The sequence below is a fragment of the Sceloporus undulatus genome, chromosome 1, assembly GCF_019175285.1.
Source record: "Sceloporus undulatus isolate JIND9_A2432 ecotype Alabama chromosome 1, SceUnd_v1.1, whole genome shotgun sequence".
NCBI classification, from domain to species: domain Eukaryota; kingdom Metazoa; phylum Chordata; class Lepidosauria; order Squamata; family Phrynosomatidae; genus Sceloporus; species Sceloporus undulatus.
In genome coordinates this window covers 112,104,712-112,132,049 of record NC_056522.1, presented here as the reverse complement: position 1 = coordinate 112,132,049, position 27,338 = coordinate 112,104,712, and the positions used below count along the sequence as shown (strand labels likewise).

Sequence of the window (27,338 nt, the reverse complement as noted above, 5' to 3'; positions counted from 1 at the left end):
ATGTACACATCATGATATCTTTCTCTGGGAGTCCTTTAAAAACAACAATCTCAGACTTTCATGTCTAATGCAAATAATATAAAATCAGAGTCCATAATCAGTTAATCTTTACAGTTAATTTTCATACACTGGCAACACACCATTGTGATTCTTAAGATGCCTGCCCTCCAGGTCAACAATAGTGCATTGCTGTGAAAGATTCACCAACGTGGGACTACTCAGATAGTATTTAGCAAATGATTATCTTTAGGGTTCACAGATGGCCTACATCAAAAGCCAAAAAAATTAAATCATATTCACAAATGTGAAACAACCACCACCAGAGTCTCACTGGAACTACTGAGAAAAACAAAGGTATGTATATGAACTTCCTTAACTGGGGCAGTAGTCCAAGATTTATATATACAATACAATATCTATATATTCAATACAAGCATAGCAAACAAGAACAACTTAAGGCTATCCTTCATGCTCATAGGTCTCCTCTCTTAATCCCTTTCCTATACAGATTGGGCTGAATCCAATTCCTACCTTCCCTTTTGTAAAATTTAACACAAACTCTCAAGCATTCTCGATTATCATTACTACTGTAATTGGAAAATTCTCCCAGCCTTGCTATGGCTAAAACTTACTCACATTTTCTTGGGAAAGGTCCACTCAAAATAATGGGATTTACCCCAGTGTAAACATGAACAGGCTTGCACTCTTTTTTAAAAAATAACATTAATTTTTCAAATGGCACCATTGAAAAGTAATGCTTTTTAAAATAGATGCTAGGAATTAATATGTACTGCACCATTTAAGAACAGCCTCATTTGGGAAGGGAAAAATATCTTCTTGCTCATTCAGTAATCAGATACCTAAGGAAATATTGTAGCAATATGAGCTGCTGGTTAACTGAAAGGACAATGATTCTACAGTGTTAACCCAGATGTGTTGAGTTATTTAAGTGGGGAAGAGAGAAAAAGAGGGGCTTTTTTGGGAAAGTATCAGATAAGCCTTATGCCTAAATCCAGGAGGATTGTGTATCGCCAATAGGTCTATGAAAGCCTGTAACCAAATGCTCAGTGTCAGATTGTATTACAGTTTATACAAGCAACATCTCAAGATTCCTCTGATGGCTGAGACACTTAATACAGATCAATCACTCACTAAAAAATATTATGGTTTGTGAAGGGTTGGAGCCCAGAGACATGGCAGTAATACGAAGAAGAAGAATTTACAAAGACACTGAGTCCTACCTCTAAATGTCAAATTGATAGTATGAGTTTTAACAATGCACCTAGCTGTAAATAGTAGAGCTTCTCCTCATCTCCACTCCACCTACTCTGAAACTCTAGACGAGAACACAATTTAGTGAAAGATTCTTTACTTTCACCAACACATATAGAAGGAAATGGAAAGTTTTACTGATTCTAAGGGACTACGGTTTTAGAAGTATCTCTATTTCTTATAGATTTAATTGCCTTTTTTTCTGTAAACAGGTTACCTTTGGGCAAAAATAACCAAATATGAAACAAGATACTAAATGATGGAACTATACTCCCCCCCTCCAAGTATAAAGAGTTGTGCTAGTCGTCTTAATCTTATGTTGTGAGCTGCCTTGGGAACCATATTGGAAGAAAGGCAGGAAGGATATAAATTAATTAATTAACTAATATTTCCTATAATTTCTTGTAATAACACCACTGCTTAAACGTGTATTTTATGGTGTTCAAAGTATTTCATATACATTTTGTCAGACATTATGTTTTGTCTCTGTTACAAGTACCACCTAAAGTTATTATTTTGTTGTTGTTATGCATTATTATTATTATTATTATTATTATTGCAGCTTACTTAAGTGCACAAAACTTTACTGTGGTTGTAAAAGTTATCTAGGGCTTAGTGATTGGGAATAGACTAAACTCTCTTTCTCCATTTGCCTCCTTATGTACACATTTCTATTTGAGCACCCCATTTAATTGTATTTTGACATTATGCTAACTCCCGTTGAGAACAATCACGCACAACATGCTTCAAAATGCTTGATGAACATTTTGTCTAGATCATAAATACTTGGCTAAAGTTTCAAGCATGGGCTTCCTGACTCCAAACACACACTCCTCCCTCTTTTTCTCCTCCCAGCACTCCATGATCATGCCAACAATGTGCTATAGTCAGAACTAAACTTCTAAAGTCTGCTTTACTCATGACCGTTGGAAGCCATTTAGTCAGCAGTCCTAGATAACTGGCATCTCCAGGCAGGACTGTGCTTTTGGAGACCATTTTGCCAGTCAGGCAATACTAAGGGCCTAAAAGATGGGCAGAAAATGCTGGCTTCCACGCAGCTTGGAGGTGTGGCAATTAGATAATGCATGCTCCCAAGCCACACCAAAGCTGCACCCAGGCTGCCCAAACCCAGCCCAAAAAGGAGCAGATCATTTCCACTCCAATTTGGGACCACAGCATGTGGTTACCATGGTGTGACATTCTGTTTCACCCCTATCTTAGGGCTGGTTTATACTTGCATAAAGTCTAGGGCCAGTCCAGAGCATTATGCTCCAGATTGGACCTGGATCGGCCACACACACCAGGCCCAATCCAGTGCAACGATGCAGAAGTGTCTACATGGACCAACTACCAGCCAGGTAGTAGTATCTGCAGGGGATGCAGAAAGGCTGTCCAGTGTGCTGCTGCTTGTACTGAAGGTAGTAGATCTCTGACTGAATGGATGGATGGTTTCTTGTAAATGTCACAGCCAGTGATCTAGCTCCTACACACACTCATGTCTGCATGCTTCCTGGACATCACAGCCAGCAATCTAGGGGTGTGAGATAGATAAGGCGGTGACTTCTACAAGATGTGTTCAACCATGCAATCTAGGAGGGGGGTCCCTATACCTCCTCCTGATTGATCACATGTGATCCCTGTTTTACCCTCAGTAGAAGCAGCAGCACACCAGGCAGCCATTCCTGCTAGTGAGAAAGCTGCAGGTGGCTCCATAGACAGGCGATGTACTGCTCAGCTCTTGGCATGTGGACAATTGGCTTGGCCTGAATCAGGCCTGCTCCAGCAGTCTACATGTCCAAAACTCCAGTCACCCTAGGACAGTGATGGTGAGCCTTTTAGAGGCTGAGTGCCCAAACTGCAACCCCAAACCCACTTATTTATTGCAAAGTGCCATGTCTCTCTGGCTTTCTACAAAGAAACTCTGGAAAACTCTGTGCTGGGGCGATGGCACATGTGCCCACAGAGAGGGCTCTGAGTGCCACCTCTGGCATGTGTGCCATAGGTTCGCCATCACTGTCCTAGGGTTTTGTGGAATCACTGCACTTTCCATTGATTTTGCTTACTCTGAAGCAGTTGGGTAAACAGCAACAACCTGCACTACTTCCTTGAAAGTTGCTGGCCATTGTGGAGACAGATAGCACTGGCTTTGGTGTAAGTTTGGGGTTTTTCATCTATCTAGACAAGATCTTAGATGCACCATGTCTGATCTGACTTTGTGTGATGTTGTTTCAAATGGCTTCTTGTGTAAAAAAAAAAAAGGATTTTCAATCTGTCTACCTTTAGGAACACTACCCCTGTAATTTTGTTGTTGTTGAATCTCTGAATGCCAGAGAGAATTGCAGAAAGAATTTAGAGGGTACACTCATGGCTAGGCAAGGACATGAATAGTCTACATAAACAAACAGTTTAGTCTAGAACTGTGTAGCTGACTGCCAGGAGGAGAATGGAGGACTGAGTGAGGGAGGGCTCTTTAACATCTTGCCCCCTCCTCCAGCCCTGGACCAACTCTGCTTGGGCGTCGGCCCATAAAGCCTTGGGCTCCCATTCCCAGCCATGGACTGCCAGGAGGAGAATGGAGGACTGAGGGAGGGAGGGCTCTTTAACATCTTGCCCCCTCCTCCAGCCCCGGACCAACTCTGCTTGGGTGTCGGCCCATAAAGCCTCGGGCAATACTAAGAAGAACATTATCTTGTTACTAATTTTTAGTCATCCTTTTTTCAGGTTGTTAGACTATAATCTTTTATTGTAATTCCTTGACAGTAATGTTGTAACTGGTGCTGTATTTCCTTTATTATTTCATTGTTTATTGGCATCTGCTTGTTATTTTTTCCAATGAGGGGTTGGAAATGGGGAATTCTTTTTGATAATTATTGATTTGAATGTAATAATAAGTGTTAGGCTTTTGTCATTATTGAATTGCTACAATATTACTGTTATTGTTGTTATTATGTTTCTTGCTATGTATTGTCATGTTATATTTCTTTATTATCTTATGTGTATTGTTCTTGTTTATTGCTATTGCTTTATATTTCCTTACTGTTGTAAGCCACCCGGATTCCTAGTGATTGGGTGGGGATAAATAAATTATATTCTATTCTATTTTGGAAGATGATTGTGAATAATGGACAAGTTCCTTTTTTCTGAAGTTTATCTACTGATATTTTTTCCACTGAAGAAAAGCATAGAAAGAAAATCCAATCTTCTCTAGAACGATTTAGAAAACAATGTTATAGGACTATAGAGGTTTTGGGGCTCAGTATCAACATTCAGGCGCAAGCAATAGTCTCATCGTTAGTTTTTTTGTGTTTTTCGGGTATGTGGCCATGTTCTATAAGAGTTTATTTCTGGCCAGCATCTGTGGCTGGCATTTTCAGAGAATGCTAACCTGGATAAGAGAGAGAGAGAGAGAGAGAGAGAGAGAGAGAGAGAGAGAGAGAGAGTATCTATATCTATATATAGTGTGTGACCCTGGGTGAGGAGGAGTGATTTCCATATTAATCTGTGTATTGTTCTGTTGTTGATGGCCTCCTCAGAGTAGGAGGATACGCAAAAGAGGATCAGAGTCTGCTAACTGGTGATCATTGTTTGCTGGGAAAGTCTCTGACCCTGAGTGGTTTCTCATTTGCAATTGCTGAGTCCTGGTTTTGGTGTCTTCAGGACTGGTAGCCAATAGTCTCATCATCTGTAGGACAATGAGGTTAATATAAGATATCACCACACCTATTTTGTATCACCTGGCTGTCAACAACTATCTACACAGATGGGGAGAGATTTTTACTTGACGTGTTCTGCACTCCTCATGAACTGTCAAATATGTCTGAAACCCATTATATTTTATTTCTTGGTTGTCCTGCCAAAGGAGAATTACCTCCTTCAGGAGAGGCTAGAAATAAATTCACACAAACGTACTGGTAGGCAGGAGCAAGAGCAGGTCATTGTTACAGCAGAGATGGACAATTTGCACACTGTGCCCTATAAGGCCTCAAGGATGAAAAGCATGGCTCCATGTAGGCTTGCCATAATTCTCTACTAAAAACCGGGACAAAATTGAGACCAAAATATAGGATAATTGTAGAATTAAATCTAGCCCAAAATGTAGGACATTTAAGGCCCTCCATTTTCCTTAAACGTCCTACATTTCGGGCTAAATTTTATCCTATAGTTGTCCTATATTTTGGTCTCAATTTTGTCTCGGTTTTTAGCAGAGAATTATGGCAACTCCTAGCTCCATGTAATATCTGAAAAGACATCTGGGTCCAAAAAAGGTCCAAAACCAAACCAAAACAAAGCTGTCCTTATTTACTACATGTTTTGCCCACTTCCAAAGTAGTTGGATCATAAATAAAAGCATGAAGCAAAACTCCACAATGGCCATCTGTCTGGCACAAATCTTGCAGCTTTCTTGGAAACAGAGAACTTGATATGCTGTATTGCTATATTGATAGTGGAGCCCAAGGCAGTAATGTATCAGAGACTCTGCAAGCATGTAAATTATAAGATTAGTATTAAACATCTGAAATAAATACTGCTTATGTTTAACTTTCTTCCAGGAAGTTTCATTCACCTAAGGGCTCCCCCCTCCCCATGATCTCCTATCCTTGCTGTGCAAATTCTGCTGCAGACCAATGATCAATGTTTTCCATCATCACGCTACAAAGAAAGAAAGCAAGAAAGAAAGAAAAAGAAAGAGGATGAAATGTAAATAGGTTGTGGCTAACACGTTTTATTTAAGGCTATTTATTTATGGTTTATTATTTATTTAAATATTAGTTTATCACCTCTCAGCCTACTAGGGCCACCAAAACAATCTCTGGCTTTTCTTCGAGAACGAAGATTCAGGAAGGACTCACCCCACGCTTTCTACAAGCGTGCTGATGACTAAAAAGGCCGATCTGAAATAAACAAGTCTGGTTGCAGAAAGCACAGCAGAATGTCTCCTTGGGTGATATTTCCAAGTTGTGGTTCTGTCTGCGTTGTCGTTTCTCTTCAAGACGCGTTCGGCGTGAGTTTTCGAAAAAGTCTGCATCGTAGATAGTGTGTCTCCATGCCTCCAGATGTGAGGCCAGGATGGACCATTGTTGGTGATCAATTTGGCCAAGCCTGAGGTGTTGTTTCAGGGAGTCCTTGTATCTCTTCTTTGGGGCGCCCCTCTTGCGCTGATCCGTAGCGAGTTCACCGTAGAGTATTATTTTTGGGAGGTGATGGTCCTCCATCCTAGAAACATGTCCTGCCCAATGCAGCTGCGTTCTCAATAGTATGGCCTCAATGTTGGTGATCCCTGCTTGCTCAAGGACAGAAACATTTGTCACATAGTCGATCCAGTGTATATTTAGAATTGTGTGTAAACAGCGCTGATGAAAGCGTTCGAGGAGTCATAGGTGTTGGCGATAGGTGACCCATGTTTCAGACCCATAGAGGAGAATAGACAGTACAATGGCTCTATACACACTGATTTTTGTGCTTCGCTTCAAGTGTTTGTTACTCCAGACTTTTTTGTGAAGCCTTCTGAATGCATTATATGCCTTTGCCAGTCTGTGATCAATCTCTTTATCCATCTTGGTGTCTGAGGAGATGATGTTTCCCAGGTAGGTGAACTGCTGAATGGACTTAAGCACAGATTTGTCTACAGTGATGTGGGGATGGTAGTGTTCTACCTGTGGTGCAAGCTGGTAGAGAACTTCCGTTTTATTCAGGCTGACTTCCAGGCCAAAGAGCTCTGCAGCTGTAGCAAAGCAGGATGTTAGGCACTGCAGAGCTGCTTCTGTATGGGGAACGAGGGCAGCATTGTCAGCAAAAAGCAGCTCACAGACTAGATAGTTTAGAGTCTTAGGCGGGTTACAAAGCGCCAAAAAATACGTATGGAATACGTATTAGGGTTAGGAAGGGGTGGTGCTTCCGCACCTCCCTAACCCTAGTACATATTCCATACGTACAACATGGCGGCGCCTCTTCCACATGGGGGCCGCCATGTTTACATATCGGACGCTGTGCGTCCGCACGTGTCGCGGCGTCTATGATGTCGCGAGTCCGCCCCTGGCGCCTCGCGACGTCATAGAGGCGCCGCTTAAAGAAGCTCCATTTTGGAGCTTCTTTTTTGCTCCGCAAGGGAGCCGCACAGTGTGGCTGCGGCGGCTCCCTTACGGAGCAAACGGCGGCGCCGGCAGACCGCCTCAAAGCTCTAAAGCTGCATTGGCTTTCAGGGAGAAGTTCTTCTGCAATAGCAGGAACTAATCTGTTCAGGAGTATCCTTGCAAGGATTTTTCCAGCAATGGAGAGCAGTGTTATACCTTGATAGTTTGAGCAATCGGATTTTGCTCCTTTTTTCTTATACAAGGTGATGATGACTGCATCTCGGAGATCTGATGGCAGTTCGCCTTTTTCCCAGCAACTCACAAGGAGCTCATGGAGTTTAGAATGGAGTACATGACCTCGTATTTCCAAGCTTCAGGTGGAATTCCATCACAATACACAACAGACAAAAGCATTATTTAAAAACAATCAAAACATTATTTGAAAAACCAGTTTTAAAAATGCTCCCAATTTAAAATGTCAGAAGCTACTGCTAATTGTACTGATCAAAGGACAAACTAAATAGTACAGCCTGAGCTTCTTGTGAGAGGGATGGAGTCAGCTTGATTTGTCTTGGAGAGAGTTCTACAACCAATGTGTTGTTACAGAGAAAGCCCTATCTCATATATTCAGGAACCTAGCCCCTTAGTACGCAACAGGGCCTCCACTGAAAATCTCAAATTCCAGATAGTCTCATATGGGAGGAGGCAGTCCTTCAGATATCCTGGCCCCAAACCATTTAAGATTTTGTAGGTCAAACCCAGCATTTGAATTGAGCATGGAAGCAAATCAGAAGCCAGTGAAGTTGATACAAGACCAGTGACACAGCGTCCCTAAAGTGCACACTAGATAACAAACTGCTTGTCACATTTTGCACTAGCTGTAGCTTCCAAACACTTTTCAAGGGCAGTTCAATTTACAGCACATTACAGTGGACTGACTGGGAGACAATTAAGGCACAAACTCCTGTGGCTAAATCCACTGTGCCTAGGAAGGAGAGCAGTTGGCACACCAACTGGAACTGGACAAAGGTACTCCTGGTTACAGCAGCCACAGGCTTAACACAGTACTCACTCAAGATAAATTTCATCATCACACAGATTTCAACAAACAGAAGGTGGTTAAGGAATAGTAAAAAGGTTCTTTTCTTCTCTTCAATGCATGTTTCCGTATGACAAAAAGATTAAAATTTGTATGGGATGCTGAGGTTGTAGTCACAAAAACCCCTATCCTTTGCATTTGTTAATTTTAGTTATGGTTGATTTGCAAGTCATAGCAAACAAACATTCCCTTTTTCTCCCATGTTGGTTACTGAATATATTAGAAAAGCTGACATAAATATTTGCAAATTTGATGGAGGGCCTACCAAGTTGAAGAGCCCAGGAAAATAAAAGGCAGGCAGCACAGGGACAGTTCAGCCAATTCAAAAAGGAAAAATGCCTTCAACTTCTCTCATATTGACAGTTTTGTGGAACAACTACTCTTTGAAGGGACATGTCTTGAGCAGTCTATTATCTTGCAAGCGGACGCTTATCTAGAAATGTTGGTACACTCGGATATTGTCATTCACTGAATACTTAGTGGCCTGGGTGGGACATCCATTGGAGTTTTTGGATGTGTAATGTCAGTTTTCTGGGATATGTAGAAGTCCTCTTATGGCATTCTGAGATTAATCTTATTTTACTATAGTGCATTAAAATGTAATCACAGTTTTCCCATTATATCCTGTGGCATTATATCCAGAGCCACCCGGTGTGTGGGGGGTGGAGCTTCTGGGGTGCCACATGCTCCCTCTCCCCACACTGTCCCATCCTTTTGCTGATGAGGAAAAGGTAGGGTTAGCATGGGGGAGCAGAGGGTGGGGACAATGCAGGGGAGCGAGTGCAGGAGAAGCACGGGGGGAGGGTCCAACTGGATGTCACTCCCCCTTCTGGGATGTCACCTGGTGCAACCTGCACCACTGCACCACCCTAATGATGCCAGTGATTATATCTATTATTAGGAAATAACTCAAATCTCTGTTGGAAATTCTTTCATCAGTATATGTGTGGAAGAGGAGGAGGAACAGGTACATTTTAGAAACTCACTTCCTTTTCATTTCCTGTTTCAAAAAAGGCTGCTCCTAGGCCTAAATTGGCTTGAGCAGGGGGGAAATGTGGTGAAAATGCCTCCCACACTCTGTAGAGGGCATTTTGGAGGAGAGATTTGTTAGGGGCAAAAAAGCAACCCTGGAGGTGAGAGGCACGCACGAGAACAGCCGTGGCAGGCCCCACTTTGCCCACCATTGGTTTCCCCATGTTTTGCCCTTCCAATGGAATGTGCTTCACTCATTCCAAAAAACGCTCTCTCTTTCCTGATAAGTTGAAGTGTAGATACCAAGATGCATGCTATCATGCCTTCTCTTCCGGCAGGGTAACCAACTTGCACTTGCTGCAGATATAGACCCCCCCTCCCATTCCCTGGGAAGAAAACAAACTCAGCACAATCACTGCAACTGCTCCCTCACCATTGATGTTTGTTCACTACCCAGATAGCAGACATCACTTCTGGCTTGCCCTGAGAAGTGCTTATTTTTCCTTTTCACTGAGCTCCAGAGACTGAGCCAGCAGGCATCTAGAGATAGTGGGTGGGTGCTCCACCCTTTATCAAGCCAATGACTTGATTCCTCTCAGCAGAAGCCCCAGCTCCTTAGATGATTATAAATCTATATTTATTTCATTAAGTATAAAATATAAGTATAAAATGATGTACGGTATTTACAATTTGTTCTTAAACTTCCTTGAGTCAATCTCAACTCATGGCAACCTTGTGGATGAGACACCTCAAAGACTCCCTTGTCCTTCACTGTTCTGCTCAGGTCCTGCAAATTCAGACCTGTGACCTCCTTAATAGAGTCTATCCATCTAGCATGTGTCCTTCCTATCTTTCTTCCTTCCTCCACCTTTCCTAGCATTATTGTTTTTTTCCCATGAGTGCTCCCTTCTCATGTGTCCAAAGTACGACAGCCTGAGTTTTGTCATCTTGGCTTCCAGGGAGATTTCTGGCTTGATCTGCTCTAGGACCCATTTGTTTGTCTTTTTGGCTGTCCACGGAATCCTCAGTGCTCTTCTCCAGTACCACATCGCAGATGAATTGATTTTCTTCCTATCTTACTGTCATAATAGTAGAAATTTTTATTTTGAAGGCAGAATTGGAGCTGGTACATTTCTATTGATTATGACTCCATGACTCTGACTCTACAGCCCTATATATAATTATATGTGTTATTTAGTACTGAATATGTTAAAAAGAAAAATGGTTTAGTAAGAGCCATGACTCAGCATTAAAGCACAAGCTTTGTAGGCAAAAGCTTTTAGGATCTGATCCAGGTAGGGCTAAGAAACAACGCTGCTTGCAGCTGGGGAGAGTTGCTGCCCACCTGTATAAATAATACTGAACTCCAGTGATACTGATGTCCTACAGCAAGCATATTATTTTCCTATTACAGTCCATCCTTTTCTTACGCGGGGTATCCATTCCGGACCTCCTCCTGTAACAGAAAATATGCGGATGCTCAAGCCCCATTCCAACGAATGGGGCTCGTGCCTGCGGCGGTGGCGCACAGGGCACACACCATGGGAGTGCGCCCCATTCATGTGAATGGGACGTGCTGCCCCTTGCGCCTGCGTGTGACTTTGAGTGTATGATCAAAGCCATGTATAATGTGGGCGCACTGTATTAAAGTTAAAATATGGTCAGCTAAGTCAGAAGGACAGATTGCTTACCTGTAACTGTAGTTCTTCGAGTGGTTATCTGCAAATCCACACAAATGGGTTATTCTGCGCCTGCACAGCAATTTCAGATCCTTCTGGAATAGCTAGGGAAGACTTTTTGGCAGAAGCTTTGCCCACCCTCTAGGTTCAGTGTCTTCCTGCCCTTCTTCAGTTCGAAAAGTCAGCTGAAAGAGCAGACCTAGGAAGAAAGTGCAGGACACGACAGAGGGGAGGATGGGAGGGATCTGTGTGGATTCGCAGATGACCACTTGAAGAACTACAGTTACAGGTAAGCAACCTGTCCTTCTTCATGGTCTCTGCAAAGCACACAAATGGGTTAGACTGACAAGCTGATCAATCCCAGGAGGAGGGAGTGTCCTGGCAATAAAAAAATTTAACCAGGAAAGACAGTGTGAGTGTCAATTATTAACAGCATCAACTAACCTTAATGAATGCCAGAAAGGAGAACAGCTCTGCCGAAAGCTGCTTCACAACGGTGTCTGGTGTCAAGCCTGTAGTGCTTGATAAAGGTCAGAGGTTGTGACCAAACTGCAGCCTTGCAAATGTCCTCCAAAGAGATTCTGGACAGGAAGGCAGAGGATGTAGCTACCGCCCTGATGGAATGAGCTCGAATTCGAGCAGGGGGAGTCTTCCCAAACAGTTCGTAGGAAAAGTGGATAGTGGAAGTTACCCATTTAGAAAAACGTTGCAGTGTGACCGGGAGTCCCAGTTTGGGAGTTGAGTAGCAGATGAAGAGTCTGGGGGAATGCTGAGAGAACGAAGTCATGTCGAGGTAGTAGGCCAGAGCCCGCCTGACATCGAGGGAATGGAGTCGATGCTCAGTGTCGGTGGTCAAGTTTGGGACCAGTGTCGGTAGAACGATATCTTGATTGAGATGAAAGATTAAAACTATCTTAGGCAGGAAAGAGATGTCCGGTTGAAGGACAACGTTATCTTTGAAAAATTTCAAGTAAGGAGAGTCGGCACAGAAAGCACAGATTTCACTGGCTTGGCATGCTGAAGTCAGGGCAAACAAAAATGCAGTCTTCCGGGTGAGGTGCCTGAGGTCACAGAAAGCAAGAGGTTCAAAAGGAGAGGTAGACAAGGCTGCCAAGACAAGTTGGAGGTCCCAAGCTGGGGCCGGGGCCACAGAAGGTGGCCTCAAGTTGGCGAGGCCTTTGAAAAACTTTTTTACCAGAAGGTCGACAAAGAAGGATGTACGGCCCGAAAACTGATAGTGGTCACAGATGGCGGTGAGGTAGCATCTCAGGGAGGAGATGAAGAGGCCAGAGTCTGAGAGAGAACTGGGCAAGTCCAGAACAATAGGAATAGCCACTTCCTTGGGAGAAAGTCCTTTCTTGGTTAAGAAAGCCAAACATTTAGCCCATTTGAGAGTGCAAGAATGCTGAGTTGAAGGCTTGTGAGAAGCCAAAATGACCTTCTGAACCGAGACCGAGAGGTCAGTCAGGGCAGAATCCTCCATGCCACAAGACGGAACGTGTCAACGTCGGGGTGCCAAACTCGACTGTTGTGGAGGGTCAGAAGGTCGGGACGGAGAGGCAGGGGTCAGAACCAGTTGTTGGAGAGGTGAAGAAGAGGAGTGAGCCATGGTTGACTTGGCCACTAAGGGGTGATGAGGATAGCATCCAAGAGGTCCGTCCGGAGTTTGGCTATCACCCTGGTGATCAGTGGAAAGGAAGGAAAGGCATAGAACCTTTTGCCGTACTAGTGGAAGAGGAAGGCGTCGCCTCGGGACTGAGAGGACGGAATCCTGGAGCAGAACTGGCTGCACTGGAAGTTGAGGTGGGAGGCAAAAAGGTCAACATCTGGTGTTCCCCACAGGGAGAAAAGGTGGTGGACAACGTGAGGGTTGAGTTGCCATTCGTGTCAAGAGTCTGGAGCCCTGCTCAGCTTGTCTGTAAGGTGATGTTTTTGGGAATGCACCAGTTCCAGATCTTCAATGTGAGGTTGAGAAGCGTGGTAAATCTGGTGCCACCCTGTTTGTTGATGAAATACATAACTGATGTGTTATTGGTGAGGAGGAGGATCACCTGGTTCCGAAGTATGGGTTTGAAGGACATCAATGCCTGCTGTACCGCCAGCATTTCCAGCGCATTGATGTGGAGTTGGCGCTCTCTGGATGACCACCTTCTGTGGACGGAGCGGTTGTTGCAGTGGGCTCCCCAACCGGTGTTGGAGGCGTCTGTGGTGAGCGACACTTGGGGCTGTAACGGAACAAAAGACATTGTGAGGGTCCAGCCATCATAGGCAGGAGCAGGCAACTGGTCTCAGGATGGCGATCCACTTCTGAGGGTGGTCAAAGGCCGGGTTGAAAACAGACAGAAGCCAAGACTGGAAGGGCCGCATGTGAAGTCAGGCCCAAGGTGTGACATAGGTTGTGGATGCCATGTGGCCAAGAGCGACCTGAGCTGTCCTTGCTCTGATGTGTCTGGAGGCAAGGCAACATTGGATGGAGGACTTGAGATTGACGAATCTGTCGTGAGGAAGATAGGTTGTCGAGGTCGTGGAATCCAACATGGCGCCTATGAAGCAGATGTGTTGAGTTGGGTAAAGTGTGGATTTGTTCATGTTGACCATCAGTCCTAAGGCATGAAGAAGCTTGAGGGAAATGTTGGCCAGGAGCATGTCCTTGGTTGGGGCCACAAATAACCAATTGTTGAGGTAGGGAAAGATGATAATTTTTTGTTGGCAGAGGTATGCTGCCACGACCGCCATGCACTTTGTGAAAACCCTCGGTGCTGTGGAAAGTCCGAAGGGTAGAACACGGTACCAAAAGCAGTCGGGACCGACGGAAAAAGCCAAGAGGTCTCAATGGTCTTGTCAGATGCTGATGTGAAAGTAAGCATCCTGAAGATCCAAGGTGGTGAACTGGTCCGACTCCTGTAAAAGAGGCAAGATGGAAGCCAGGGTTACCATATGGAAACGTCTGTATGATATAAAAGAGTTCAGGAAGCAGAGGTCCAGAAAGGGGCGAAGGCCACCATTAACTTTGGAAACAATGAAATATCTGGAAAACAAACAGTCTCAAATTCAAGATGAGGGAACGTGCTTGATGGCCCCTTTGTCCAAGAGGGAGAGCACTTTATCGAGGAGGATTTCTGAAGAGGTGGTGGTGGGAAGAGTACCCCTTGGAGGAGGATCTTGGAGCTCCAGGGCATATCTCCTCCAAGACTATTGACAGGACCCAAGTGTCAGATGTTATGCTGGCCCAAGATTGGTAAAAATGGGCCAGGCGATCTCCAAAGGGGGTTGAGGGAACGAAGTGCACTGGAAGATCTCAGAAGTGCCGCTTGCCTTGATCAGCATCCTTCTTATGGAAGGACTGTTTGTATTTGGACTTGGATTGGCGCTTTCCAGAGGATTGTTGCTGTTGTTGAGGAAAATGCTGTTGTTGCTGGAAGTCCGAAGACTGGTTGGATCTACCCTGGTTTGGAGGTAGGGCAGTTGTTGCCATCCCAAACGGTGTTGGTTTGGGAAGGGAGACCGAGAGGTTGAGGAAGAGGACATACTGTATTTATGAGCTGTGTTTCTCATCTTGTTTTTGAAGTTAGGTTTTTCTCAGACTCCTTGTAAAAAACTCCTGAGGCGTCAAATGGGAGTTCTTCAATGGCCAGTCTGGCCTGCGGAGTCAAGTCCGAGAATCTCAGCAAAGTGTAGTGATGAAGGGCCACGGAACCGGCAAGTTGTCTGGCAGCACAGTCAGCCGAGTGCCTGGCAGGTGAAATTTGTTGTGAGGCTAAAGAGTGAGCCTCAGCGTGGAGGACCAATGCCACGCATTCCTTGTCCTCAGGAAGGTCATTGTAAAGAGGCAGGGCCCTTTCCCAAAGATGTTGCTGATATGTCGCCATACAGGCAGCATAATTTTGGATCTTAAGGCATATGACTTATGTGCCATGGCATCGAGTTTGCAGCCTTCTGTGTAGTTGGGATAAGTTGTTGCCTTGGGGTGAAACACAGCTGAGACACCTCAATGACTGCCAAACTGGGTCAAGGATGTTCGAAAAGCAGAGACTCATCTGAGGGCGTAATCCTAGAGAAGTTGTCCAACTGCTTGGATGAAGGTTGTGAAGACAAAGAGGCCCAAGAACCCTTCACGATGTTGGTCATGGATGGGAGGAATGGGATGGAATCTGGAGTGGGAAGCTCTCATCTATGGGGTCAAGCGCCTCTGAGTCCATATGGAGGACCTCGATGTGTAGGGCTTTACCCATTCAGACCACTTGCTTGACGAATGAGAAAATGTCATCCGAGGGAGAAGGAGCTTTCAGGACCGAGAGGGCCTGAGACTGATGAATTTGGTTGAAGTCCAATTCAGAGTAGTCAACGGACTCTGATGAGGCCGAGGGAGTCTTTGGGTGTGGGACAACTCTCAGTACCGAGACGGATGATGGCAAGGGTCGAGCCAGGGCGGTGTGTGAGGCTGCTGAAGAGAGGCGTGATCAGGATGGAATGGCCGAGACCAAGGCTGTTGCGGAGGGTAGCTGAGTTTCATTGACTTGGAGAGGCAGTTGAAAACAACCGTCACGGACCTCCGAGGGATCAAGGGGCATGAAAAATGTGCCTGAAGCCTCATCAAACATCAGGTCCCGTCTAGAGGTTTCAGGGAAGCGGGAAGAGAGCTCATTGTCGGAGGTAGACTAGGTCAACCGCCACAGAAAGTCGGTCAACTGGCATCACATGGGCATGGGGAAAGCCTTCCCCATCATCATCGGAAAGTGGGTAGGGTTCCGGTAGAGTTTGGACAATGTTGGTATGGGACTGAGGGACATCTCGCAGGGATGGGCAAACCTGAGGAGTTTCCTGGGCACACGGTACTGAGCCCGATTCGGTATCTACAGATTGGATAGGCTCGGAGTCCGGGGTCGGTCGGGATTTTTTCCCCATACATGAAGCCTCTCTGTCCTTCTCTTTAGAGGACTTGTGTTTCTTTTTCTCTGATTTGGAAGAGTCTGAAGATTTCTTCCATTTCAGAGATGGGGGCCAGGCAGCCGCAGCTTGATCGGCCTCCTTCCCTTTTTCTGGGGTTGGTAACCCAGGGACAGAAGAGAAGGGTTTGCCCTCAGCAGCATTAGCTTTGGCAGGGAACTGGGAGGCAGAAGGAGAGGGTTTGCCCTTGGCAGCAGGAGCCTTGCCAGGGACCCTAGACTCAGAGGGAGGGTTGAGGATCTGTGCACAGAGCATAGAATGTAGCTGCATCTCCCTATTCTTCCTGGTTTGTGGGGTGAAAGCCATGCAATGAGGGCAAGTCACGGTGATGTGGCCCTTGCCTAGGCAAACGAGGCACAAGGAGTGTGCGTCATGGTTGGGAATTTCCCCTCCACATTCCATGCACTTCTTAAAAGAGTGTGAAGACATCGCGGAGATTAACATGGGAGTAGACAGACGGGTGATCAGATAAGCCGAGTGTTACCAGTAATTAGAGTCCAAAACAAGCTGAATCAGTATCCAAGAGAGAAGCCAGAGCCACAAACGTGGTCAAAATTGAAAGTGAAAGGAAGGAGCAAATTCCAAGCGAGGTTTCTATGCTGCTCACGCAGCAGACAAAAGGAACTGAAGAAGGGCGGGAAGACACTGAGCCTATACAGAGGGTCAGAGGAGCTACCACCAAAAAGTCTTCCCTAGTGATTCTGGAAGGATCCAAAATTGCTGCGCAGGAGCAGAATAACCCATTTGTGTGCTTTGCAGAGACCACAAAGAAGAATTAGTAATACTGACTGGCTGTCACACCAATATAAAGGGCACTGCAAAATGTGAACTTCAATGATGATAAGTTTTGCAAGTTTATTTGTCAGATTCAGTTTGGACCAAGCAGGAATACATAAACAATGTATCTAATTGCAGACCTCCTTCCTTAAAACCAGACTCCAGAAAATATTTTAAGGCTTGTTAACCATGAAGCAGGGAAATACATTACACATCTTCCTGTCACCTTACATAGAAGATGATCAAAGACATCTTAATCTTTCCTATTAGCAGTTTTTCAAGATGGTTCTTAGCTTATTGGCCACTCAAGCATTTGCAGTAAAGCAATGACATACATTTTTTTACTTTTTCCTGTATAAGAAAGTGCAATTAAAACCATGAAATAGAAGGTAAAATACTTTCCATGGAGAATTTAGCTTCTGTTTATGTGCTCAATAGGTGAGAGATATAATCAAGCAAGAACTTCAGTAGTCAAAGAAATATACATGGAAGGAAATTTTTTATACAATGCGCCTGTGTTACATTCGGGTGCATTTTACGCGGCTTTCAGCATATGCTGAAAGCTGTGCAGGGAGGAAGGGGAGGTGCGTCTCATAGGGACGAACGGGGTTGCGCACCCATGGTTCTCGAGCATAGGCGTTTTTTGTTTTATGCAGGGGAGTCCGGAAGGGATTCCCCGCATAAACAAAGAGTGCACTGTACATACTTATATTTCTAATCTATAGCTCTATATCAGCTTAAATAATGTTATATAAACTTTCCATGAGAAAAACAATGACAATGAGTTGTCATTGGGTTGTCAATAATGTATACACCTCACCTTAGCAAACGTTTGACATAGGAAATTGATTATTTACTTTACTAAGGACCATTTTCATTTCCTCAGGCTGATGCATTTGAGCCTGCAATATGGAATGGAAAATGTTTATCAGATACAAAAAAAATGATTTTGACAGTTTATTTCTACTGGTCTCTTATAAAGTTCAGTAATTCATTTTTGTAGGCTTAAGTTTTAGCACTGCAAACAATAATATTACCTAATACTAGAACAGGGAATTGTGTGACTTTCCAGAAACTGCTGACTATCCACCATCTTCACCACTGGTGATGCTGGCTGGGGTGGACCACAACTACAGTCCAATACAGGGCCAGCTTGTCCATATAGGTGAGCTAGGTAGCTGCCTGGGGTGGCAAAATTTAGGGGAACGGTGTGGCAAAGAGGCCAGAGAGAGCCAGAGAGAAGTCCCAGAAGTCCCACCCCTTCCCCAATAGGTACGAATTGCAGTGGCGGTGGCGCATGCAGCACAAGATTTAATTTTTTCAGAAGGAAGAGGAGGAGGAGAGAGGCTGGGAAAGGACTTGGAGGTACCTCCTCCTCCTACTTTTGGCCATGGAAGGCAGGGGAGGTGCTGGGGAGGAGGGGAGCCCAGGCAAAATGGTGTCTGCCTCCTTCCATGCAGCCAAGGGAGCCTTGAGAGCCAAGCTGAAGCACTGCCTGAGGGCCCTTAGCCAGCCGAGAAGGGCAGGCAGTCGAGGCTGCTGGCAGGCCAGGTGGGTCCTCCTTTTCTACGATGCCTCCTCCTCCTCCATCCCAGCCTTCCCTCCAGGAGCAATTCACAAATGGAGGAGGTCCAGGACACACTGCAGAAATAAATCCACTTTGAGAGTCCTTTAAATGCCCTGGCTCAATGCTGGGGAATCCTGGGAACTGTAGTTTTGGGAGACACTGAGCATTCTCTGTCAGAGGTTACTCTGGAGCTAGAAGAAACTACAAGTCCCAGGAACTACAATTCTGGGGGTGGCAGTTTGTTGTTCTCAAAGTTATTTTTGCTGCTGCTGCTGCTGTTGTTCATTTCTTTATATGAACTAGGGCAGTTAAAGTAGTCTCCAACTTGATTATTTCTGCAGTGTGTTTTGGGCCTAAGAAGCCTAAGAAGGTGTGTGTGTGTGTGTGTGTGTGTGTGTGTGTGTGTGTGTGTGTGTACACACACACAGAGTGCACCCTTTGTTTATGCGGAGGATCCCATGCGTAAAACAAATAATACGTATGCATGAGCCCCATTTAAATAAATGGGGCTCGTGCACGTGGCGGTGCATGCACGCCACAGGCACGCACCCCATTCATCCCTATGGGACGCGCCGCCCCTTCCTCCTCGTGCAGCTTTCAGCGTATAACGTGGGTGCACCACACACACACACACACACACACACACACACACAGAGTCCTAACAGCAAGGACTTCAGACTGCTATAGCACAAAAGCCAAGGTCCAAAACACACTGCAGAAAAAATCCAGTTTGAGACGGCTTTAATTGTCCTCGGTAGGGAGTTCTGGGATTTGTAGTTTATTGTGGCAGCAGAACTCTCTGACAGAGAAGGCTCAATATCTCACAGAACTACAGTTCCCAGAATTTTCCAGCACTGAGCCAGGGCAGTTAAAGCAGTCTCAAACTGGATTCTTTCTGCAGTGCACTTTGGACCTTGGCTGCCTTTTCATATTGTGGTTGTTGCTCTTGTGTGCCTCCAAGTCATTTCCAACTTATGGCGACCTCATCCTGGGGTTTTCTTGGCAAAATTTCTTCAGAGAGGGTTTGCCCTTTCCATCCTCTGAGGTCAAGAGAGTGTGATGTGACCAAGGTCACCTAGTAGGTTTGCATGGCTCAGTAAGGATTCGAACCCTGCCCCAGAGAATGCTTAAGTGCTCAGAATGCTCCAAAGCTTCCTTGCATGTGCTGTTGTTTTTCTCTCTCTTTTTCTGTCCTCAGTGAATTAGTATTTGTGAATTTGGGTCTTGGAGTTGTGCTGATAGGCATGTCAAAATGTCCTCCACTTTGAGCATGACTGAGAAACATTAATTTATATTGTTTTTTATTCATGTTTTTGGCTTTTAGTTGGTCATGTCCTCCATTTTTCTTGAACGCCCTACAATTTGTCCTACATTTTGTTTTACATCATGTCCTACATTTTTCCTATACTTTGGGGGGCTATGGGGAGGTGCCAAAATATTTCTTGCCTAGGGTGGCCGAATACCTAGAGCTGGCCCTAGTCCAATAATATCGCACAATTTCCCACCCTGTCCTGGAAACATTCCAGTGCAACATTATTATGTATAGTGTAGTAAAAGCGTACAGAGGAGCATATTTCAAGGGGGCACTCTTCAAAGCAGAATAATATTGTCTGCTCTGGAAGCAGCTTATCAATGCTTATCACCTTACCAATGGTGAGTATTTGAAGCCATGCCAGCTGAAGAGGAGAAAAAGAGAAGAAGCCTTTTCATCTTGCCTCTGCCAGCCTCTATTCCTGTGGATGTGCACACAGAACTAGGACTGTGCTACCTGCACCTGCAAGATTAGGACTGATTTCTGATCACAACAAGCTTCTCTTCCTACTCCAGGACTTTCAACTTCCTAGCTGGTGGGGAACGATATAAAGCAGAGCCACACACAAATGGGATTGGTTATCCCTTAGAACCACTGCTTTGGGGAGGCAAAGGGACAGAGGCATCACTCCTTCTTACTTGGATAGAGCTTAGAGAATGGAGACAGACCATGGGTGAGAGGCAAGGTATGTTGATATGGTATTATCAATATTGGGTTGTTCCTGTTGTATTCACTACTAGAGTTCCTGGATGAGAGGCAGGGATTCCAGGGAAAAACTGGGGTAACTTAGGCCTGGTACAGACTGGTGCTATGCGCCGGCCTGGACACAAAATTAAGACTTGGAAGAGGGGAGTGTCCACACTGTTCCAAGCCCTACTGTTCTGTCCGGGTGCCATCTTGGTGCATGCGTGTTCAGATGGTGCGCGCGCCGATGACGTGCCTTGTGTGCCACATCCAAACAATGCGGTGCACAAGGGGTGTCATCATGGTGCGCAAGCATGCCAATGGCATGTGTTCTGCAGCAGGGACTTCTTTTTCTGCCATGCACAGGCCGTGCCATGTGGTTGCCGCAGCCTACTTCAGTGGCAGAAAGGGGCAGTGTCTCGCTGCTCCTTTCTGCTCGTCTGTCGAGCCCCTTAGATGACAGACAAGTAAAGTGCGTCCTCGCCTTACGCGGGGGATCCGTTCCGGATCCCGCCGCGTAAGGCGAATTCCGCCTATGCTCGAGCCCCATTGGAAACAATGGGGCTTGTGCGCGGCGGCGCGGGCGCGCGCAGGGCGCAACAGGCACACACGCCCATTCAATTGAATGGGATGCACTGCCCCTTCCGCCCCGCGGCTTGAGCGCATATGCTCAAGACCGCGTATGGCACGGGCGCACTGTACTATGATTACTGTGTCTGATTTACTATACTAGCACTTTGTTACTGTTTGCGTGCTTGTTTTGTCTTTACATATCCTTGGGTGAATCTCACAGGAGGAGAGAGGGACAGGATGCCCCTATTGGGCAGAAAGAGATATGATGCTATGGGTTGAGCACACCAGTTTAGGGAAAGGTGGGGCAGATATTTGAAATCTATCATATTTTGCGCTTTCCCTCACCCCTTGAGATCCATGGTCCCCTGACAGTCTGCCCTCTGTTATTTGATGGTGTTGCTGGTGAATGCCAGGCAACTCCATAATAAATCAACTATCATCCATGACTTGGTTGTAAATCAAAGGGCTGACCTGGCATGGATTACAGAGAACTGGGTGCATAAGCTTAGTGGAGTTGACCTGTCTCAGCTTTGTCCAGCCAGATTCTCAGTGCAGCACCAATCCAGATTGAAACATCAGGGAAGTGAGTCAAATTCTGTCTCCCTCAGAAGGAAATCCATCTGATCTAGCACTGGTCTGAAAGTGTGTACATTGTGATGATCTAAACAGACAAAAGAGCTACTGCTGGTGTACTCCTCACCTCACTATCCAGAAGCCTTCTTGCCTGAGTTGGTTGAGGTGGTCTTGGAGACAGAGATCAACATGAAGAATCTCAAGACTCTGGAAGAATTCAATATTCATGCCAAGGCTATCCCAGTGAGGTTTGTTTGGGAGTTCGTGGCTATTAGACAACCATGGAGCTATTGCAGTAAAGTATTGGCTCGACACACGTGCCAAGATATACAAGTTTACAGTTAGGTAAATGGTGATGGTGGGTTTTCAATAACCCTGTTTATGTGGTCAGATCATTTCCTGTATAGTTTGTTCAGAGGCAACTGAGTTTCCCTGCTAGGGCTGATTATCAGTTAAGATGGTCCACTACTCACTGATTATGGAATCTAAAGGGTTCCTACATGCTTCAGAGGATTTTGTGGCTATAGGGCTGGCAATTTGATCAAGGCCTTGGTCTCACTATGGAAAGGCGAGATGGAAATGGACACCAAAACAATCACTGTTAAGTGCCCAATCAGTACTTTGGAGTCCGTAATTCACTTTGATTTAAAGAAGATCTGCAGGCAATGAAACAGGCTGAAGAATGGCTAGCATGCAGGTGGTGTAGGTCACACAGGGAATAGAAATGAAAATAAGTGAGATTCTTTGCTGCACTATTATGTGTCAATTCTACTGGTGTCATTCAGCTGCCAAGTCAAGACATTTTTTTTTTAAATAAAGCCTTTGAGGCTAAATTGATTTTATCCAAATCATCATATGTGATATGGTTCTAAATTGTTTTAACTTGTTTTAAATTGCTTTGTTTTAACTGTCAGATGGTTCAGTATGCTTTAGTCTTTTAAATATATTTTGACTATTTTAAATTGTTTTAAACTCTCTTAATTGATTTCACTGTATGCTGCCCTAGGGTCCTCAGATATTGGGCAGGATATCATTATTTTAATAAAAATAAAGATCTGCCAGAACAACCTATGGACCCTCCTTACTCTCTCAAATGAATGAGGTGATAATGAAATTTTATAGTTTGTAATTGATAGGAAGTCAGACAATGAGGAAAATGAGGAAATAAAGAGTAGATACTTCTTTCTTTTTTCTTGATGGCACTTCTATTCCATACTAACTTCCTAAAATGTAATCCTTCTTTACAAGATGGTTTACATTTTTAATTCAAAGCTTAAAGCTGCATCGCAACCGGCTACAGACATTTTCAGTGTTTTACAAGCTGAACCATGGGGAAACTTACCATATATACTCGACTATAAGTCGACCTCATGTATAAGTAGAGGGCAGGTTTTGGGGCCAAAATTATGGATTTTCATATGACCTGTGGATAAGTTGACAGTAAAATTTAGGGGCCTGCAACAAAGGATCGAAATGATGAAGCAAAGGAAAATAATGCCAAAGAATTTACAAAATTCTAGCAGGCATAACTGTTTGGGCATACCCTAAAGCAGGGGTCGGCAATCTACGGACCCTGCTCGGTCCTGCCACCGATTGCCGCCGCCAAAGAAAGGAAGGAAGAGGAGGAGGAGGGAGAAAGGAGGAGGAGGAAGAAGAAGAGGAGCAGGAGGAGGAGGAGGATGGTGATATTGATATGAGCCAGCTTCAGAGGCACGGCCAATGTAAGTTGCTGTGATTTTTACAAACTCATGCGCAGTGAAGAAAAACCACAGTCCCTTGACCAAGTACACACTTCTGAGAAGAACAGTTGAACCCAAGGGCAAATCACTTTTTGTGAGACCACCTTGACATGTTCAGTATGCATAGCCATGTGAACCTTTCTGTCATCTGTCTAGGAATAATGCCCAAATGTCCTCCATTTTGATCATGCCTAAGAAACATGCATTTATATTAACATTTTTTAAAAAGCATCAAATTTTTTCGCATGTCCTCCATTTTTAAAAAATGTGTCCTACATTTGAAAATGTTGTCCTATATTATTTAATTATTTATCCCCCCCCCCTCCCCGGTTGGTGTCTGGGGGACACCAACCCGGCCCCTGGCTCAAAAAGGTTGCCTACTCCTGCCCTAAAGGCTTGAGGGCTGAAAGAGAAAAGGGGTTCAACGCTTCCAGGACACTTTACACTCTTGCCTTTCACCAGGGGATGGTTCCCTTTTTTTATAAGAGTTAAAGTACAGTATTTACATTGACCCATGGATAAGTCGACCCAAGTTTTTGGGGTCAATTTTTTGATTAAAAGTTCTAGACTTCTACATGAGTATACAGTATACAGTATTCCCAAGAAAATATGGTAATATTACAGTCACGCTCATCCTTTAACTTGACTATTATGCTACACGCTACTGCTGTCTGTTCTGTGCATACGTTTGTGCATAAAATAAATGTTGTCTACAGTTTTGGACTCTCCTTCAGTTCGCAGTTACAGAGACCTTTAGGATGAACTCTGAGTCTTCAAAAGTTACTATTACACCATAGACATTATGGAGAATGGTAACTACACTTGAAAACTGTACATAGCAGCATTTTAAAAGATCTCTGCTTGACAACTGCAGGAGTCATGGAAAAGATGTACTGTCCTAGACAATATAATACACGTTATTTTATGTCATGTCATGTTATGTTGTGTTCTTCTTCGCAGTCTGAGTGCCTCACACAATAGGGTTTTGCCCCTGTGCAGAGTCCATTTGGAAACTGAAAAACTGAGCAGATTGGCGAGAAGCTACACCCACTCTCATGTACTGAGCATGCCCAATCCTGCCAATCTAGCTTCTCCTTCAGTTCTTTTTCATCTGCCGCAAGAGAAACACTCATTTCAGATTGCTTCTTAGCTGAGTCCTTTTGTGTACAGTAGAATTGCTTTTTACAGGGGTACCCCGGGTTACGAAATTAATTCGTTCCGCCGCCGCTTTCGTAACCCGAAAATCTTCGTAAGGCGAAAAAGCCATAGGCGCTAATGGGGAAAAGCCGCGATTTCGTGCGAAATAGCGCCGAAAAGCACCAAAAATTTTTTCGTAACCCGAAATAACCTTCGTAACCCGGAACAGTTTTTTTAAATGGATTTTTTTCGTAACCCGGAAATTTCGTAAGGCGGCGCATTCGTATCCCGGGGTACCACTGTATTTTTTCTTCTTGTTATGTTGTACAGCATTGCCGTTCCAGAGCTTAGAGCGAGGGTTTTTGTCTTTGTGTATTTTCCTCTGGCTGGGCGGCTTGCTTCTAGGGCTCTTATGCCTCCAACTCTTTATTTAAGCTCTGCGTTTCTTGTAATAGAAAAGTGCCCCTCAGTGATGGCCATTGTAAACGCCTTTTTTGTTTGGATGAGGGCCACGTTACTGACCATTGTAATATTTGTTGCTCTTTCTCTAACGTGACTCTTCACAGTAGGGCCAATGCTTGAAACCTTTTTGTTGGGAACTTTCTGTTCCGGAGAAATCATCTTCTCAGACTGATCCTTTGGCTTTGGTGCCCATATCAAAACTACCTCAGATTCCCAAGTTTCCCAGAACACGGGCTTTGTCATCTTCTTTGCCAACGTCGAGCTTGAAGCTCTCCTTGACACCAGGGCCCTCAACATTGAGTGCTTCAGAGCCTGCTTCCTCTATGTCTCAGGATGTCACTACACCATCTGCGGACGTCTTTGGCGATTGTGACGCTGAAAAAGCTAATGGGAAGCACAAGTCTAAGGCCTCTGTTCCACTCACCACCTCTTTGACCTCGATGGCTGCTTCAACCTCTACATTGGTCTTGACAGCAGTGCCTTAGCATTTCTACCATAGCCTTTCTGTTTCCGGCATCGACACCAACGCTGGCACCTCAGCCGCCCCATCTCGGTCACCCTTACAGACTTGACATTGGGGGGGTTTGATCTCGGGATCTCTGAGAGTTATAGTACTGACTGCCTCAGTACCCACTCCATCTCCACTACTGATGGTTTCTCCACTGCCACTGATGCTGATTTCAGTGCCGTTGTAGATATTTGCCTGTCTGGCTCAGGCTTACGCGCTCTTGATCTCGTCTTCAGCCCCTCGACGCCATGACACGTCTATAGCTTGATCTCACCATTCTCCGACTCCATCACAAGACCAGATTGAGCTATCAGTGGCATCTTTTCGACACCATTAACAAGAGTCACCTTATACCTCAGCTTTGTACATTGATCGCTATCGGGCCAAAGAACACTGGAGAGAACATCTTTCATCTTATCAGTCTTACTCCCCCTTCTTATCAAGACTGTTACCACCATAAGGAACTGTACTATGACGCTCCCTCTTGGTATCACACCCTATCTTGATCCCAATCTCCACACCATGTTCATCAACCCTGGCTTGAGTCTGGGCTTGGCGATGACACCACCAGAACGCCTTCACCTTTGCCTCGCACTACTGCTACGGCCTCTTTCTTGTCTGTCTGCATCGCCTATTCAGTCGGTGCCAGCGGCTCACCTTCCATTGTCAACGTTGTTCTTGGTGCCTATCCCTGCTGTCATTCCTATTGTATCCTCAATGTCGATGCCTCATCCTATGCCTGCTCCTACTACTATGTTGGCCCCTCAGTCTGCTACTCCCTCCATCCCTCAGAAATCTATTGAGGAGTCACTTTACGACACGGAACTGTCACCAGCTTCACATTCTCCTGTTATTGCTCCCCCTCCGGAAGAGGTTGAAGACACCACACTTCAATCCCCAAATGAGGATGTTCAACAATATGGTTCAGAGAATCTCTTGGGCAATAGGCCTTGAAGTTGAGGTTGCTCCTAAACTGGTGTGAGACCCTGTCTTTCTAATTGTTCATATCACTGCAGTCCATCCTGCCCTTTCTGGTCTCATTGTCGGACATTATGAACCTTTCTTGTGTAAAACCTTCCTCTGTGCCACCTGTTTCTAAGAAGTTTGAAGATCTTTACAAGGTTCAACCTGACATAGCACCTTATCTCTTCACCCACCCTACTCCGAATTCCTTGGTGGTTGAACCTACCTCTAAATCTTCAGGCAAAATACATTCTGCTCCACTTGACAAGGAAAGTAGATGCCTTTACATTTTTGGGCGATGTTTCTATTCTTTAGCTGCTCTTTCTGCCAAGGTGAGTAACATACAGGCTTTTCTATGGGACAAGGTGACTGCTTTCATCCCTTCTTACCGGAAGAACAAAAGATGGCTGCCATTGACTTCTATACGAAGGCTCTCTATTTGGTCAACCAACAAATCCACTCAGCTAGGCAATCAGTGGAATGTAAGAAGTGTATTGAGAATCTGCCCCTTGAAGTTGACGGCCTTTTCACAGCCAAAACTGATGAGTCTCTAGACATGCTGGCTCAGGCATGTCTTACTGGCAAGAGGCTAGGTGTCACGGGTCAAAAACAACAATATCGCAAGCAACAGTGGTGCCCTGCCCCGCCCTCTAATTATTCCAGATCTTGATCTATGTCTTCTACCAAATACAGGGGCTCTTCTCAACAAACTTCTCGGAAACCCTACAGACAGCATTATCCCCAGGGTCAAGAACAATCCTCCATAAAGTCCTCATCCTCTAAATCCCACTTTTGACGGATCTACAGGGACCCCACCATCATTTCAACCAGACTCTCCAAACCCTTTCCATTGCCGTCTCATCCCTTTTCCAAACTTCGACACTTCTAACTTTGTTAGCCGCCCCGATTGTTCTCAGAGGGGCGGGATACAAATAAATATTATTATTATTATTATTATTATTATTATTATTATTATTATTATTATTATTATTATTATTATTAT

At 44.8% G+C, this 27,338-nt stretch overlaps 1 protein-coding gene across 2 annotated transcripts in view; it reads right to left on the bottom strand.

Moving 5' to 3' along the window:
- PDSS2 (decaprenyl diphosphate synthase subunit 2) overlaps nucleotides 1–27,338 on the bottom strand; it is a 130,829-nt gene that overhangs the window by 29,813 nt on the left and 73,678 nt on the right. The window lies entirely within an intron of this gene.